The sequence below is a fragment of the Aplidium turbinatum genome, chromosome 1 (genome assembly GCF_918807975.1).
Source record: "Aplidium turbinatum chromosome 1, kaAplTurb1.1, whole genome shotgun sequence".
NCBI lineage: Eukaryota > Metazoa > Chordata > Ascidiacea > Aplousobranchia > Polyclinidae > Aplidium > Aplidium turbinatum.
This window is the reverse complement of record NC_137472.1, coordinates 58,144,579-58,163,641: the sequence shown is the minus strand read 5'-3', so window position 1 is coordinate 58,163,641 and position 19,063 is coordinate 58,144,579.

The following is a 19,063-nucleotide window of genomic DNA, read 5'->3' as shown; positions in this document are numbered from 1 at the left end:
TTGGTTTATTTTGTTGTGCAATATCATAATAGGTAAGCGCTAAATGACACAGCATGGATAACGAGCATGACTAACAAAAGAAAATAATAAATGTAAATTAAGTGTAGTAAAGTAATAAATGTAGCCATGGGCTCTATCCAAGGGGGGGTGAGGGGGGTGATCACCCCCCCAGTAATTGGAGTGGGGGGGTGATCAATGCAAAATCACCCCCCCACTCATTTGGCTTTGAAAAGGTTTTATGATATTTTATTGATCAAATTTTGAAAAAAAGTATTTTCGCTATTAGCAGATTTTAAATATTTTTCAATATGAATTTTCAGTATGAATATATATTTCATTTTAATAAGATTTTTTGGTTTGGCAACCCTGAACTACGAGCCAGGCGTTTACACTGTGTTTTAACCAGTGGTGTAAGCGCATACAAAAAATATTGACGCCGTCAGCGTAAACACAAACGTTCGAAAAACCATACGCCGTATATGCGTCAACGTAACTTGTAAAAAAAGTTGACGGCGTCAGCGCATACACCAGCGTAAACTAATTTTGTTTGCTAGGTGCCAAACATTCACACGGTATAAACCACTCGAAACAAACAAGTTTTATTTTGAATTTCCACGAAGAAACACAAGCATCTGAAAGTGTTCATCTGAAATTTTGCTGTGTTTTGGTTCGAATATGTCTTTGCCCATTGAAAACATTCTTTCAACTGCAGCGCTGGAAGGTATTGGCGTGTTGTAGCGAAAAAAAGTATGCGTTGACGCTATGCGCTAAAAAAACGCGAAAACTTTACGGCGTAGCCTCAAGCGACAACTATCCAAAAAAATGTGGCCGCAAGCGTTAGCGTAAACAAAAAGTCTACGCCGCAAGCATGCGGCGTAGAATTTGCGGCGTATACGTACATCTCTGGTTTTAACTTAGTCTGCTTGGTAGCCACTTTAACAAGAAAAAATTCTGCCACTGCAAATTACTAGAATGACACCGCCAACCAATCAGAACATGTTATAAGAGGCTACCGTCCAATTGTGACCTTTCTCGTATTGCAATCAGCCAGAAAGTTAATCCTTGTTTTGAACTTTATTTGGTAATTACAGAAGAAATAAGAGCAATAGCAGTTGTGAGAATGGAACCCACGTCAATGAAATGACTACTTTCTAACCCTAACCCCTATGCCAACCAGCTGACAGAAAATCCAGCACTTGATTTGCTTTGTATCATCTTCTTTTCGCCCTTTTTCACATCATGGAAAACGTAGTTTATGATTGGTTCGAGTTTTCATTTGCAGTGGCAGAATTATTTCTTGTTAAGTGACTACCAGTTTGCTTACCCAAAAATGCCCTTTCCGAAACATACTTTGTGAAATGACTTGGAACCCCTGTGCTCCCATCAGAGTGAAGCTGATGCTGCAATGGGGGGTCTGGGGGGCGCAGCCCCCCAGAAGTTGAAATGACTATGACGATTTTAGCCCACTGTCCAAAAATCACCCCCCCGAATTCTAAAAGTGGATAGAGCCCCTGAATGTAGCCTACACTGCATCGTTCAAGTAAATAAAAGTTTCAAGTAACCACAACGGGGAATTTCAAAGTGACCATGGCGGTCTTCGAGTCAAGCAGCCACCCTCAGCCAAGTCGATGAGAAACCTTTAATATACCTTAAATTAACAACAGAAATACCAATAGAAACAAACTTGCATTCATAACGTGTCAAAATACGAATCTTTCATATTAGATACATTTCTTGTGGTAGGCTATCCAGGCTTATACCCGGTTGGTTGAAGATTTAGATTAAGCGGATGGGAAGGCAAGGAAGCCAATCTTTATGCCCACCTTTAAGCATGATTAAAAGTCCTGCCACAGACACAGGGCTCTCACCACTCGGCTATGTAGCCGACATATTAGATATTGGATGCTGATTTGGATGCATATTAGATATTGGATGCTGATAGCAGGCCCGTAGCCAGACATTTTCAAGGGGGGGTTCCCAAATCCAAAAATATGGACCTTTTGATAACACTTTCTTTTTTGTGTGTCTCCAAGCAAGCAATCAAAATATATAGACCAGAGGTGACAAACCTGCGGCCCGTCAAAGAATTTTGTGTGGCCGCAAAACAATTTGACAATCGCTCATGTATTGCATGCATCGAACAGTTCTTTTCTAAAATGCACTTTACAAAAAGTCGTTACAGTTGAAGTCGAGGCTGACAGAGGAAAATCTTAGTATGTAGTTGACAGTTGCCACCTCGTCTGTTCGACCTAATATTGAACGCTTAGTCAAGCAAAAACTTTCCAAAAATCCCAATAAGCAAAAAAAGTCAATGCTTCAATGTTATTTTTTAATATTTTATGCTTCAATGCTGCATTAAATAGCTTCAGCTGTAGGATTTGCATGGGCTTTTGTTTGTTGTTTGAGAAAGAAATTTCATTAACTGATTTCTTGTTTCGGAGCATAATGGTCGAAACATTTAGTCAACTTGAGCAAAAAGGATAGAGCCAAAAAAGAAGAAATCATACCCATATGAAAAGAACGCTTCTAAAATTAAACTATCTTCATTATCAGTGCAAGTACTGTTGCTCTATCCTTTTTGCTCAAGTCGATTTGTTTTTATTTTTTACTGTTGTAGGCCTTTGTTTCAATTCTGCGTAAGAGAATTTCAACTGTGTGGGTTTTATTACTTTCATCTGCCGTTTGTTACTTTTTATAAATAATATCTTGAGTCGCTTTTAAAAGATTTCATAATAGGTTAGGCTACGATTAAAAAGTTGTGTGGCCCGATAACTCGTGTATAATTGACAAAGTGGCCCGCGACCGCAAAAAGGTTCGTCACCCCTGATATAGACCAACAAACAAAACAAACTTCATATTGTCAACATTAAAAAAACGAAACAAACAATCAGGCTACAAACAATTTTCACATTAACATAACACATCTATAGAGGCGCCGGAAGCGGGGGGCAGAGGAGGCGGATGCCTTTTAAGATCATGTAAGCTACTGCACATTTTGCAATATAACAATTTCTGCTATTCGCTTTTAGCCTAAATTGTCTACGATATGCGAGGTTCTAAACCAGGGATCCGCAAATAGTGGGTTGCAACCCAAATTTGAATCGCGAGACCATCCACAGTGGGTCGCAAAAAGGTTTAAACTTAACTATAAATATAGCTTGTATGTCAAAAATGAATACAATCATATACCGTAGGCTACTCTTTGACGTACTGAACTACTGAGTTTCGTCTTTCCACCTAAAACATCGGGAAGCTGATCGTGAGCTACATGTTCAGAACAATGGAAAACCTCTGTCCTTCTGCCCCGAACCAAAATAGCTTGGGGTGACACTAGGCAGATCGCTCGCATACCACCACCATTTGGTGTCACTGCGCATGACACTGACATCAAGCGCTGGGCTACTCAAGCACCTGGCAGGCTCTAGCTGGGTGGCAAGGGATGACACTTTGCCTATAGCAGCCTTAGCCCTTGTCTACTCTTCAGCAGAGTTCTGTGCACCTGTATTGGTGCTGCAGTGCTCACTGCCACAACATTGACACTGCCATAAACAATGCCCTGCGCACAGTGACCGGATGCCTGCGTCCCACACCATTGAACAATCTCCGCATTCTTGCTGGCATCCAACCCGCTAAGCTTTGTCGCGAAGAACCCAATCCGTCTCTCAGTCGACGGGCACTGGAGCCTAACCACCTTCTCCACCATAAGATCTCTGCTCTCCCAAACGAGCACCCCCGTCGATTAAAATAAGACAACCATTTGTACCAGCCGCTCAACTTCTGATCAACGAAGCTGATGAACAAAACATCTCTGCGGCTACTTGGGCAGACCATCTAAGAATTCTGAACGGAAGTCAAGTAGCCTATTACCAGACTCCATTCGTTCATTTCCTACACCGACACATGCTCCATTGGCCTGACATTACGAAGACAGGCATGGGTGGGCCTCTACAGTCTTCGTGCGGGCGTCGGGCTTTTCCGCTCAACCATGCACCAATGGTGAATGGTCTCTTCCTCCTCCTGTGAATGTGGTGCCGAGGAACAGACCGCAGACCACATCATCAATGACTGTAGAACGGAGTGGAAGGTCTGCGCGTCCTGGATGATGAAACCAAAGACCGTCTGCTCTCTAGTAGCCTTCCAGTGTTGTCCTGGAACATCGTGAATCTGGGGTGGTAAAAGGGTAGATCCTCAGCCCCAGAGGTTTACACGACGACGACCTCAGTTAGTAGGTCCACTCGCTTATTAAGGCCTATTCGGTCCACTCCTGAATTACAGAAAGTATAGGAGTGGTGGACAATTCCCCCGCTCAATAAGCCCAAAATTGTCCGGTCCCGATGTGAGCTTAATAAGCGGGTACGACCGTATTGAAATTGATTTTAAATTGCAAAAGATCATGTGCAAAATTATATGCTTCTGAAACGTTTGGAAACCTGAGAACCCCCCCTGGCTACGGGCCTGCTGATAGTCAACGATAAAATGTTCTAAGATCAGAAGTCTACGTTATAAAATTACAAATGAACAATACTTTTTCAAGAACAGCAAAAAGCTGAACAGTAAAGTTTCAAAAGCAGCAAAGAGCTGTTCTTGAAAAGCATAAACAATGTTGTTCAAGAACAGCTCTTCACTCAATGGAAATTTGTGAGTGTATAGTAATCTATCTGTAGCAGCACTTCAACTACTTCAACTAGGCTATTTCAAACTTTATTTTGCAAACTTGATCAGATCTGAGCGAGTACTTAAAAGTTTCTACAAAACCAAGCGAGCAAACTAGAGCAAGGATTTCTTCATGGTTTCACAACAATAAACAACACAAACTGATTTCTTAATCTGACAAAAGTGTTTTATTAAAATTGTTTCAAAAAGCAACGATATCCGTGCTTAGAATTACATATGCGAGTAACTGTAATCTTTTTTTAAACTTTTGTTTTCTTTCGTCAAGGGTCGTGGGACTTTGTTTTTTCACCACCACCTGAACAGTTAGTAGTCACTCAGGCTAGATATTTGGGCAAGTGTGAAGCCATTGAATTGCACACCATTTGACACACAATAACTGAAGCAGTTGCTGATCGTGTGATCTGTGGCATGATCATCTTTGTCGCCCTCACACAACGCGGATGGTTTCATTTGTCATTTGTGCGTGTTGGAGCTAAATAGTCCGACGCCAGTACGAAGGCAATTGGGCTGCACCCAGGCCTTTTTCAGCAACTGCATCCTGTTCAGCTGGGCCCAGTGCAAGATGAAGCTTTGGAGCCTAATAGAGTTCTTCTTCCACTCCAGGCTACATTGTTAGTCAGCCCACAATCCCCACATAGTCTCACTGATGGATTCTCAGTCTCAGCCTCAGCCTGGAACAATGCAAAAATTACCAAAGGTTGCTACAAGATTATCTTCAGCAATTTTCATCAAGAGTTGAGTAGGCTGTGCAGATGGATGTCTTGATTTCAATTGCCTGAGTTTGCTCGCTTACAGACTCATACAGCCTTGACTGGAGCGAGTGGTTAGGATTTATGGCGCGACAAAAAAGAAACAGGCAAGACAATCACTCTGTCTGGTCCAGATCTTTACCAGATCTGGTACGGATCTGACTAGATCTTTACCAGATATGAGCCAGATAAAGTGGCTGTGTGGTAGTGTGGCTTCTTCAAAATGAAGCTCAGTAGGTTGGATGCCTGGAATGAAAGGAAGGCTGGCCGATGGTGTAAGTCAAAGGCATTCAGTCACAATACGCAAGGTCTCTTTAAGAGCAGTGTCAACGTGATCGCAGTTGATACTGTGACTAGACAGAGACTGCGACTTCAAAATGTTTGAAGAGCAATCAATCAAGGTGTCAACTCCGTCACCCGAGCCATAATCAACCAATTGCCTTAGAAAAGCTGTGCGTGCTGAGATCTCTTACGTTGTGACTCCAAATATTGACTATTATAGGTGAGCAATATGTCCAGGACTATCCCCAGCAGAAGGTATCTAGGGTTTGGAAGTTTTTCTGCCAGTTTCGCTTTCCGGTTATGGAAGGCTGTCGTCACTATTTTGATTTCGCCGAGCTTCCATCCGCATTTCTAAAATTTTGCCGAAACTGTCGGCATATTCTGGTTTAGGGACATTGCATGTTGAATAAGATCAAATATTTATGGAAAGCTTCGAGTTTTGCAAAATCGTTCTTTTACTTACATAACCAATAAACGACTGATTAGCATTACGTTAACCATAAACTATGGAACAAAAGTTTAATTAGGTTACTTATAAGTGAAAATTTACTAAGCTCATATTATATCATATGCACATCGACACAAAAAATATATTTATCTGACTGAAATATGAGAGAACAAATCAATAAACATTAGCAAGGTCTCAAGGTTGATATGTAATTCTGTAGCCTACTTAGTGAAAAGCATCAATTAAGTTTACACAGTTTTAAATAAGTGAATTAAATCTCTCTCTTAAGTAGGTCTAATCAAGAGTAAACCTGTTTTTTTTTCAAAATATATCTATTGAAACAACATCATTTGTTTTCATCACTCACAACCACGACCGAAGTCATATCGGTTTGCTTTGTACTTTGCTTTCTTTTTGCAACAATGGCGCATACTGAATAGCTTGCATTGGCTACTAATCTTTATGAAAGTGATTGAGTTCAATCAACTTTCCTGTGAAATCTGACTCGCTGGTTACGAATTTATTTCATCGCTTCACGACCGAGCTAACTGTAAGCTGCTTTCCTGATTGCAGTTTTTAACCAACCAAGCGTGAAATTTCATAAATTACTTGTGAATGACTTTACTTCGCATGACATGACTTCATGCATATCACTTCGTGAACGAAGCTTCAAGATCAAGCGGCGCTAGTTCGACTTTCGAGGTGTGCGCTTAAACAACGTATTCTAAGGACTGTTCTCCATTCAACAGCACCTAGTGGATAGAAAAATTCCCCGGCAAAATCTCGGTGACCGGCCCTGCGTCAAAAGTCTCTTATATGCAAAACTACCAGGAATAACCTATCAAGGTTTTGTCTGTCCGAGGATAAAGATTCAAAACCAAACCAAATGAGAAACGTTTCAGCAATCATCTCCTTCCAACGCTTTATGGATTACCAGCTGCTGACTTGAATGAAAATGTCATCAACAAAAAAAGGCTTGGAAAACAAATCACACAAAATGCAATGACGCCGATGTATTTGTCATGTACATTTGGAAATGCTTTCATCTATCGTTGCATTTTTTGTTAGATTTTCTTTGAATATCTTGCTCTTCTTCATGATGAGCTAAACAATTGCAGCTAGATTCATAGAGCTGGTCACTGCCCAGACAGTCCACTACGAAACAACAAAATCACATGCAAGAGCTGCAAATAAACTTTCGTAGATGATACGATCCATTCACTCCACTCCCGCCTGAAAAAACACCTTAGTTCTGACAAAAGTTTCGATCATCAATATAATAATTCCACACCAACTTCGAGTAACATTTCCGCTGCGGCAGCGTTAAAGATTATGCGACAGTGCGAGTCGGCGAGGTTTTCGCTGCCTGATCGTTTTGTCTGTAAGAGAAAGCTACTGTCTGAAGAAACAGTTTTGTCTCCGATAACGTTCCAATAGTTTTAAACGTGTTCTTTTTCGTTTTCCTTAGATATAAACTTACCTCCAGCAACTTTTGGATAAAACTTTTATCAACACAAAATACATCAACCTTTTTAAAGCAACCTATAGCAACAACTCAAGAGCACATATTAAAGCAAACATCGGAACAACCATATCGATCGGTATTCTAAAAGGTGTTAAACAAGGAGATGAAAGCACAAAATGAATGCACAATTGGATTCACGATTGGCTGTCACGTGATATCCAACCAAAGCTATATAGACGACATGGCTATCATCAACAACTCTAAACAGAAAATACAGGAATTTTCGATACTCTATCAAAAAAAGCTACTAAATTCGACCTTTAAATAAATGTGTCTGTAACCAAATGTATGACAACTGATATAACCAGTGGTGGATTTCCAGAAGATTAGCTTCAGGAACGCTAGTTTTTTACTTTCCAAATGCGCTAGGTGTCGTAGAAAAGATTCAGAAATATGCCCTTATAAGACTTTGAAACAACACACTTGATGTACGGTACCTAAAACGTTGCTAAAGTAAGTATTATGGTTTATAGATGGTATAGCGTTGTTCAATGCAAATATTCGTATTTTAGTGAAACAATAACACAAAAAAAATACAAGTTATAGCCCGCAATTTTTCAAGACATTTATCGTATTCAAAACTATAAAACTTCTGGCGATTTCGGGTCTCAATTGCCGGTTTACGTCCCTGGCGTAACCAGGATCCAACATACTTCGCTGGTTAAAACATTCTCAGTGGAGGACCGACCATTCGTACAAAGAATAAACTTGAAACAGTTGCATAGTGTGCAGAGAAGCACGGTCAGATGTCAGTATGAGGTTCATTTGTGAAAATCCGCGTTCACACTCGCTCGATAAAATTGGAAGGGATTTTAGTGACGTTATCAAATTTTGAAAACTCTGGGATCTTCTTTTTGTAGTTATATATTCACGAAGTCCTCTCACAGCTTCGCGTTCATTTAAGCGTCGGCTGCATAGCTGAGTGGTGAGGGCCCTGAAACGGAAATCGAAAGGGCGCCGGTTCGACACGGCTCATGAGCATACGGCTGTGTATTTGGCAGCACATTTAAAGGCATGCCTGAAGGTGGACACGACGATTGGCTTCCTTGCCTTGCCGTCCACTTAATCTAAATTTTCAACCACCGGATGTAATAGCCTGGATGCGACAAATCTAAGCGTAATCTCTTTGCCACTTCAATGATTTCGTTTTCTCCGTGTGTAGTTACGTGTTACATTACTTACTGTGCCAGAGGACTGGTCTAGTTGAATCATCCCTGAGTTGAATCAAGTATTTTGCAGTTGTTAATAAATGACAAGCCTGTTGAATTCAACAAGTGATCTTGGGTGGAATTTTCTAAGTGATGATAGAAGATGCGGGGATTGATTAGCGGGCTATTTCTGAAATTGTTTAAATTCAATTCCACACCTTTGAACTCTAAGTGTTATTCAGCATCCTTGGGAATGCGATAATGTCATCCGGGTTCGTTCCTACGTGTTTCAAATAATTTTGCAAGATTATTAATTTTGTTATCTGCATCCCAAATAGTACATGCTCTGTTTTGCAGTTCGAGGATTAAGCTACTTCGGATAACTCTTGCAAGAATCGTAGGCCTACATCAAAGCCAAGTCCAACAAGAAATCCGTGGATGTTATCTTCGACAGGAGTCCTTGATATTTCGCACGTTCCAGAGAATCTCTTATGTCGCTACTGGCTCCTTTTTTGAAATGTTTGACAAGTGCTGGGAAGTCATTACAGACGGCATTAACTGGGCGGAAATTTGAGGCTACCCAACGTGTGTCCAGGACTCTTCCGATTTTCAACAATTGCACTTCAACAGCCGCTGCACATTTACCAAATTCCCTGCTATTGTTAGGAGAAGCGTGGTAAAGGCTATAGCGCTTGTCCATAAAAGATCGAAATCGATTGACATTACTGACTGATTTTACAACATCACGAACCGATAGTTCTAATCTATGTTTGTATACAATACCACACCACAATGTCTGGAAATTCATCAAGAAGCAATTTTGCCACACCATTTTTGCGACCTAACATCACAGCCGCGCCATTTCATACTGTACAACACCAATCAAACAAGAAGATAAAAATGTTGTAAACATGCCATATGATGTTAGGCAGCTCTTCAGGGAATCAAAGATGCCATTCGCCGTAAGACTAGCGAGCTCAAAAAGATCTACAAATACATTCACATGCAGGTTCGCTTTCGTCAAGACTGGTACGAAGATATAGCCTATTGTAGGCTATTATCAGAGTGGATACGCGATTTATTGTGGTCGACTCATCAAGAATTATAGATAAATTTTTATTGAACAGGACAAAGCAAAATAAGAGTATAAAATATTTGAGCTTCTGGAACGCCGTTCCGGACAAGTCAACCATTTGATCGAGCTTCCGGAGCGGCGCTCCGGACCGTTCCGGCTGAAATCCAGCCCTGGATATAACTGACAACTCGAACAACGTATTCAAGCATTTGAAGATTAAAAATGAGAATTAATTGGTATTCTATTGAATAAGATATTAAACAAAGCCGCCTTTACGGTGGCGAAAACTTTATTAACAACTTATACAAGGTTTTAAACCTGACTAATCTTCATTAAATGAAAAAAAAAGAGAATTTCGACACTTTAAACCCTGATTAACGTAAAGTCAATAGAGGATCTGCGTAAAGCAGATACAAAAGCATCTAATTTAGTGAAAAAAATTGAATGCAGTAATAATGACGACCTTTTAAAGTACATGTAGTTCAAACAGAAATAGAAAATGTAGGATGGAAATTCAATGTTTATGACAAAGTCCAAATTGAAATTCTTTTGTTGCAGATCGCGATTTCGAGTATTAAACCTTCTTCAGTACAACTTCTTAGCTCATAGTATCAGTAAAAATTTCGCAGACTAATTTGTTCCTTAGCAACCACATAACATTTTTAGTCGTTTTTCTAAAGTGAACTGCTGAAAATTTTACTCATACAATGAGCTAAGAAGTTGTACTGAAGAGGGTTTAATACCCGAAATCGCGATCTGCAACAAAAGAATTTCAATTTGGACTTTGTCATGAACATTGAATTTCCATCCTACATTTTCTATTTCTGTTTGAACTACATGTACTTTAAAAGGTCGTCAATATTACTGCATTCAATTTTTTTCCTAAATCTTCATTAATGCTGGTTTTTAATTTAAGGCGTTTTGTAAGATGAGCTTCATCAGATCCTGCTTATTTTTGCCGAGGTCAACAAATTAATACAACTGTTATTTATCACCAATTTAATGTGCTCAGAATTGACGATATTGTTAAATTAGAGACTGCAAAATTTATGTACAAATACAAGTACAAAATGCTGTCCCAGGCCTTTGCTGGCTGCTTTATTTTTGTAAACGAAATTCACCATCATAAAACTCGTCAGAACCAAAAAAATGATTTATATTTGACTTCTGCAAAGTCAAACTCTGGTAAGAAGATGCTATTTTTTAATGGAGTGAAACTATGGAATCAAATACCAAAAGATATGCAAGGAAAGCCTTATAATAGTTTTAAATTTAAACATAAATGTTTTTTGTAGAACTTGTAGCCTACAATCATCACTCCTAAAACATATCATCTGCTTATGTCTCTGCACAGTTTTTATTATCTTGCCCTGTGTTATTCCACTGCTAATGTATTATGTAAAGTGCTGGTATTGTGCTATATGTGTTAATGTTCTTGATTTTGGGTCTTTTGTTTAAATGTTTGGGTGGAAGCTGACTTTGGTGACCTTTTGGTCTTTTGCTGCCATCCTTGTGCGAATTATTTGTGTTTATTTTGTTTTTGTATATTGTTGTTTTTTCTTTCTTTTTCTCCAACAAAATAAAATAAACCGAACTGCAAGCGGAGGTTCTCAACAGATCTTGGACTTAGTGGATATGTCACCAAAGATGTTTACAGGATAATTAAAAACTGGGTATTGTTCAGAAGAGGATCTTTATTGTTCGGAAGAGGATCAGTATTGTTCAGAAGAGGATCTTGATTTCCGCGTAAAAACTGGATTAGGATTAGAACAAGCTTTAGCAAACAGTTTAGTTCACATTGCAATCTTGTATTGTTTTTTTCACATGTGCTGATGATGCGAAATAAAAGAACTTGAACCCCCTCCCCACCCATGACACGAAGTGAGCTATAGTTTTGGTGTACACAGTGTAGTATGCACCCAAGTTGTAAATGCCATTGAAATGGAATCTAAATTATATCAACATGTCATTTAAAATTCAGGAAAGTTTTTTTTCTCAATGATTTAAGGATTGTGTTTTAGGGTGGCCCGGAATACAAAGATATTCACAAAATGGTTGATAATAATTGGCAGGATTAGAATAGGATCTTTAAAATTTCCAAATCATTCACATCAGGATCGGATCTTGTGCTTGTCAAATTAGAACTAACTCAAAGTCTTAGAAAAGGGAATTTTGAACATCTCTGCTAGTCACTACGGACATTGAAGAGTCAGTAATTTTTAAAGCTTCGTGTAGCATATTCGCGTTCAAAAAAAATGCTTTTCTTTGTCTTGACTATTTTTCTTGCAATTTTCGTTTCGTTAAAATTCAAGTATATTCCTATTTTTTTAATTTTTTACTGAACAATACTAAAATATTTTACATGGAATAACACAACACATGTCGTGATACTTTTCAAGCTTGTGGGAGGCCTAATTCGTTGTTGTTAAAAAGTTTCCAAAACCTCATTGACATTTATACCTTCAAGAGACGGAATAAATCCGCGTTTAATTCCTATTACTTCTTTCAAGAAAGTAACTGGTAAGTAGAATTAATGTCATATCGCTTTCCATCTCCCAGTCCTCATTAACCTGTAGCATTGATTGTCATGACTCCAAAATGACTTAAATATATAAATTTAATAATGTGATTGCGGAGTCAGATTGAGTTAAACATCCTTTGAATGAGATCAACAATAATAGTTTCAAAGAAAGAGCAAATATTTCTTGAAAGTAAATGTGAATACTTTACAAAACCAAAGTTGGAAAAACCAAAAAGCGCAAAGAAGTGGTATTTTGATACAAATAAGCTAAAAAACAAGACTTGAGTAATTGGAAAAACCAAAAAGCGCAAAGAAGTGGTATTTGGATACAAATAAGCTAAAAAACAAGACTTGAGTAATTGGAAAAACCAAAAAGCGCAAAGAAGTGGTATTTTGATACAAATAAGCTAAAACACAAGACTTCAGTAAATTTTTGTCCAGACAATTGTCCATATCAAGAAACTAAATTGTGAAATAAAACCTTTTTCTGATCAATCTAGTTTGTATAAGTCATCTATGTTAGTAAACAGAAATATACACAGCAACCATCTTGCGCAAACGCAAAAAAAAACACAGAAAAATGCAAGCCAGCTAAATCAAAAAAAGCCCAATATGAAACGATGATTTGAGCTGTGGCAAACTTTTCAGAATTTTCTAGTTCATTTTCGTTTCTGTTTGATGAACCATGTATGCTCCATGGCTAAGCGCTCCTGCACAGTTTGTTGCCTTTTGTTCTCAGCTTAACTGGATTGAAAATTATTCTGACTTAGTGGTAACATGAAAATGATCGTCGACCTTAATCCTTCCGAATCTGAAAAAAATAATTGGTACCAATGAACAGCAGACATGACCACCACGTTAAACATGTTTTTTATTTTACTTTTTATTTGTTGTGTACTATGCACAGCACAGGTCCTTTCAATTTGTTTGATTCTGTGTTTGACAGGGTCGAGCTTTATCTCAGTTGTTCGGTATGAAGATCTTTAGTTTGTGAGGGAAAATCAAACGTGGGTTTGCATGTAATGCTGCAGTAAGCCACAAAACCACGACGTTTATTTTGTTTGTTGCCTACCAAATATATTTTACTTAGTCTACTCTAGCACCATATCTGTTTATAATACACTTTAGGAAGAGAGGTAACTTTTTTAAACCATAAACAGACGTAACTCAGCAACCACACTACATTTAACAGTATAAAGAAAAAAAAACAATAAGCTAACGTTTTCGGCTAGTCATACAGCCCTTTTCAAGCCTATAAGATAAAATATGCTAAAGAATCATACAGTATCACAGCAAAAAGTATGACCAAATCTATACATTTGAGAAACCGCTTACCTCGCTCATACAAAATGATCTTAAAAAATTACGCAGCGCAACTACAGGTCAAGAAGTATTTAAGAGATAAAATTAATTGTTCAGAAAAGGACTCAAGCAGATTGCGCAGTATGGTTACTGTATATCTGTTGATGCTTATCAAGTGATGTCAAAATGGCCTGCGGCATCAAATTTTTTTGTTTTTGGTACTAAAACGTTAATTGGCCATATTATGTCAGCTTGAAACTTTTGGAAATCTAATTTTACAACAAGGTCATGCTTAAAGGCAAACACTCAAAAACAATGTTTGTACAAAACATTTTTTTCGTTTATGGCACTATTTGCAACCGTTCATCTGATGAAATTGAAAGTAAAGCATCAACAAACAGGATGGTTTATTGCTTCACTGTTTGTTGTTGTTTGTTGTTGCTTTTACTTTTTATTTCATCAGATGAACGTTGCAACTAGTGTTATAAACGATAATTGTCCTGATGAACACCCAAAGTTTTCAGTATTCAAACATTTTTTTGTTAGATGTTTTTTCAATATCTTGCTCTTCTTTACTGTTTATGCTCATCAAATGATGTCAAAATGGCCTGTGGCATCAATTTTATTATTTTTGGTATTAAAACGTCAATTGGCTATATTATGTCAGCTTGGAATTTTCGGAAAACTGATTTTACAACAAAGCCATGCCTAAAGGCAAATACTCAAAAACAATACTTGTACAAAAACGGTGCGATCCAAAATGTGTCATAAGTAAGAAAATGTCTTGCAGTAAGAAAAAGACCATGTATTACAAGAACCGAAAAAAATGGAATTTCAGCCGTAAGCCCAACTATAAGAGTAAGCTCACCGACAGCAAACGAAGTGATGTTTGGTACAAAAGTATGGCGTTGTAACCAGCTTTGTCCTATGCAGTCTTACGCCCGACGATTGAACATTCGAATTAAGTGGACGTGAGGGCTTGGAAGGAAATCTTTGTGTCTACATTCAGACATGCCATTGAGTGTCGTATCAAAGACACATCACGATTTTAGTCGGTGTCAATCCGACGCTCTTTTTAATGTCGTGCCAGGACTCTCACCACTAGGCCACTTTCACTGAGCTTCATAAAAGTTTGTTGCTCGATCAGAAAGCGATGAAATCTAAGGGATTTAAACCTTATTTTACATTGACAGTACGAAAACAGAACATTTCGAAAATCGGCTTAAGATCTTGCTTAGTGTTAAGGCTGCTTTATTAGTTATTTACAAATAAACAAAATGATAGTGTAAACCTGCAGTAAACCTTAACCAATTTTCGATTGTATACTTTAATCACGAAATGCTGTATAAATAGTGTCGTACACATAGGCTACAGTATACCTGGTTGAAGAGAAACGTTCCTGCACAAAACGAGACGTATTTTGATGTAAGTTTGTGGTTGTGACCTTGAGGTTTAAAAGTAAGTGCTACATTATGGAAAAGTCTATAGGCATCTTACATCAAAAATCAAAGTAGTCAGTATGCAGTGGCATACGAAAACGAAGCGATGGTACATTTTTTCTTTCTTGGAAAATGTGTTTCAACCATGGCTTACTATATTACAGGCCTCCCAGACGTGCAGTGCCACCTAAAAACTGGAGGCGAGTGATTTAAAATCACATTTAACGTGTAATTGGTACAGACCAATCATTTTACCATTTTGCAACCATTTTAACCTTTCTGACCGTCAAACTTACTACTTCTACACAGAACAAATGTTGCTAGATATTGAAACAACATAAAACAACTGATTTTGCTATAGGTTGTGTAATGCTTAGAATGCATGCAAAATTGCAATTTAACCAAATGTCAACAAAGGAAACTTAAAGTTTATCAACATGAAAATGTATGCATTACACTCAATTCAACAATATTCATTAACAAATATGCAGTTATATGCATGCTGTGAGCTTTGAATTGAGTTTTACATTGCCAATTAATAAATTGTCACTTCTGGCAATATACGAAAGTCACATGCTAGCACAGTGATTCTCAATCTTTTTTCTTTTGTGGCCCATTTTTACCAAGCACAAGTTTTTGTGACCCATTATCCTGTTCACATTGTTGCAGTGGCTGAAAATCAAGGTTCGTATATGGTGCAATACAAGGCATTGATTGCAACATGCCACCGAATCTATAATAATTAGAACAAAAATTGCCACTCTGTAGTAAAAAAAACAACAGCATCAGTCATTGTTACCACTATCAAAACTACTAAACCAACGCACAAGTGTAAAATTAGCTACAGTGAAACAAATGAAACTAAAATTTTCAATGAATCTAGCATTTTTTAAATAGGTCTGCGGCCCATCTCAAAATGTTTCCATAGCTGAGAACCGCTGTGCTAGCACAATCAAAACAATAAAACATATGGGGCCCTACGTTGTGGAAGTCAAGTAAATTAGCATCAGTTCTGTAGTTTCAAAACTTTTAGCTTTGCCTCCTTGTTGCTACGAGGTGTGCAAGCGCAAATGATTGTTAAACAAAATATTGCACAGGGTTGCAGTTGCAGCATGCTGTTTACTTGCACAAAGCAAAAGAACACATAGAAATTTACGACAAGTTACATTTGCCACTTCTCGAAAAAGTATGTAGCTGTAAAACACCCACTGGCAGACGTTATCGCCAGGAATAGTCAATCCCCCCCGATTTATTTTTTTCATGTATTCACCATACTTTTTGTAATAAAAACCGGTGTCATCAACATCAAAATTAGGCACAACATAACCAGCAATATACAACAATGTCATCTTACATCTGTACGCAGTGAGCCCTCTAATTTGTCCAAATTTTCAAAGACTGTGCAAACGTTTTATGACATAGAAATATCACATTTCAAGCAAGAGTGACCACCAGCATTAGCACTTTTTAACAGGTTTTTGTCTATGCCAAGAAGAAGTTTGGTTTTGTAAATATCAACTTTTTCAAGCACTTGCTGTGCAGTAATAAAATATGCACCACCTGAGCCCTGGCGCAGTTTGCCAAACTTTTTCTGAAGTGCATTGGTAGAAAACCGTTGCTGAAAATCTCAGATTTTTATGGGCTGTGTGCAAGTAAACAGCATGCTGCAACCCTGTTCAATATTTTGTTTAACAATCATTCGCGCTTGTACACACCTTGTAGCAACAAGGAGGCAAAGCTAAAAGTTTTGAAACTACAGAACTGATGCTAATTTGTCTGACTTCCACAACGTAGGGCCCCATATGTTTTATTGTTTTGATTGTGCTAGCACAGCCATGGACTTCTAAATAGTAGAATCTGGACTGGACACGCAGTGGACAACATTAGGCCGAACAGTTGGTACAACAGTTGGCCAACAGTGGACCAACAGGGTTAGTTACTTGGCTGTTGGTCCACTGTTGGCTTACTGTTGTACCAACAGTTTGGCCTAATGTTGTCCACTGCGTGTCCAGTCCAGATTTTACTATTTAGAAGTCCATGTGGCACAGCGGTTCTCAGCTATGGAAACATTTTGAGATGGACCGCAGAACTATTTAAAAAATGCTAGATTCATTGAAAAGTTTAGTTTCATTTGTTTCACTGTAGCTAATTTTACACTTGTGCGTTAGTTTAGTAGTTTTGATAGTGGTAACAGTGAATGATGCTGTTGTTTTTTACTACAGAGTGGCAATTTTTGTTCTAATTATTATAGATTCGGTGGCATGTTGCAATCAATGTCTTGTATTGCACCATATACGAACCTTGATTTAAAGCTACTACAACAGTGTGGACAGAATAATGGATCACAGAAATTTCTGCTTGGTAAAAATGGGCCACAAAAAAAAAAGGTTGAGAATCACTGTGCTAGCATGTGACTTTCGTATATTGCCAGAAGTGAAGTGACAATTTATTAATTCGCAATGTAAAACTCCAAGCTCACAGCATACATATAACTGCATATTTGTTTATGAATATTGTTGAATTGAGTGTAATGCATACATTTTCATGTTGATAAACTTTAAGTTTCCTTTGTTGACAATTGGTTAAATCGCAATTTTGCATGCTTTCCCAGCATTTCACAACCTATAGCAAAATCAGTTGTTTTATGTTGTTTCAATATCTAGCAACATTTGTTCTGTGTAGAAGTAGTAAGTTTGACAGTCAGAAATGTAAAAATGGTTGCAAAACGGTAAAATGGTTGGTCTGTACCAATTACACGTTAAATGTGATTTTAAATCACTCGCCTCCAGTTTTTAGGTGGCACTGCACGTCTGGGAGGCCTGTAATATACAGTAGTAAGCCATGGTTTCAACGGTTGATATCATACGACTTGTTCAACATTAAATGCTCGTGAAACGGTGAAGATGTTCGATGTTGGCAAACAGAAGCAAATAGAAGTAGCATTAAGCTACTCTTGATGAAACATCTCAAATCAAATCAATTCTCCCAATCCCAGTATCAAAATCCTGCGTACGCCACTGAACGTTACCTCAATACGCGTGGTTCATTGAGTCATTAATGCGACGTCAAGAGTGTTATTATATCATTTTATATCATTATATTATATCATGTTATTATATTATATCAATATGACTATATTATTAGCAAAAGAGCGTTTTTAAATTTTTTTCATTTCGTTTCGATTCGAAAAGCATTTATTTTGCTCCTGATCCTTGAAAAAAATCCTGCGTACACTGCTGTCAATATGGCAAAGGCCATTGGCGAAGTTGACTATTTTTATTGAAAAAGGGAGTCAAGTAGTCGACTGTTCTATTTTATCATCAATTGCTAAGTTTAATGAATCCATGATGCTTTATCTTTTTGCGGAGCTTACTACAATATCACAGGCAGCCATGACAACTGAAGCCCATCTGAGTACTAAAAAGGCGATATGTTGGGCTTCACTTGAGATACTCGACTGGGTCCCAGTTAGATTTTCCGCGGGATCAAGTTCCTACTCAACTGGCTAGACCAGTTTGAAAATATTAAAAAATACGCTTCTGCGACTATCTGGTAAGTCACGCAAATGCAAAAAAGCCAATAGGCATCTAAGGATGAGAATAAAAGCAATCAGTATAGGGTAGGCCTAAGTGGCGAAGTTAGTTGACTATTTATTCATTTCATCAATTAGCTTGCATCAATTAGCTTGTCAGTTTAAATTTCTAAGCAAAAGGTTTCATACCCGGGCTTGTGCAGGTGTTATAATTGAGATAATAAGCACGCTCCGATTTGTTTAACACAATGTCTTGTAGGAAGCTATTATTTAACGCTATCTTTCTTAACCGTTTTTACCTCAGGGCGCACCTGCACCTCTGAAAATGTGGTGGCTCAAAGAACGAGCGATATGAGCACGACTTTCTC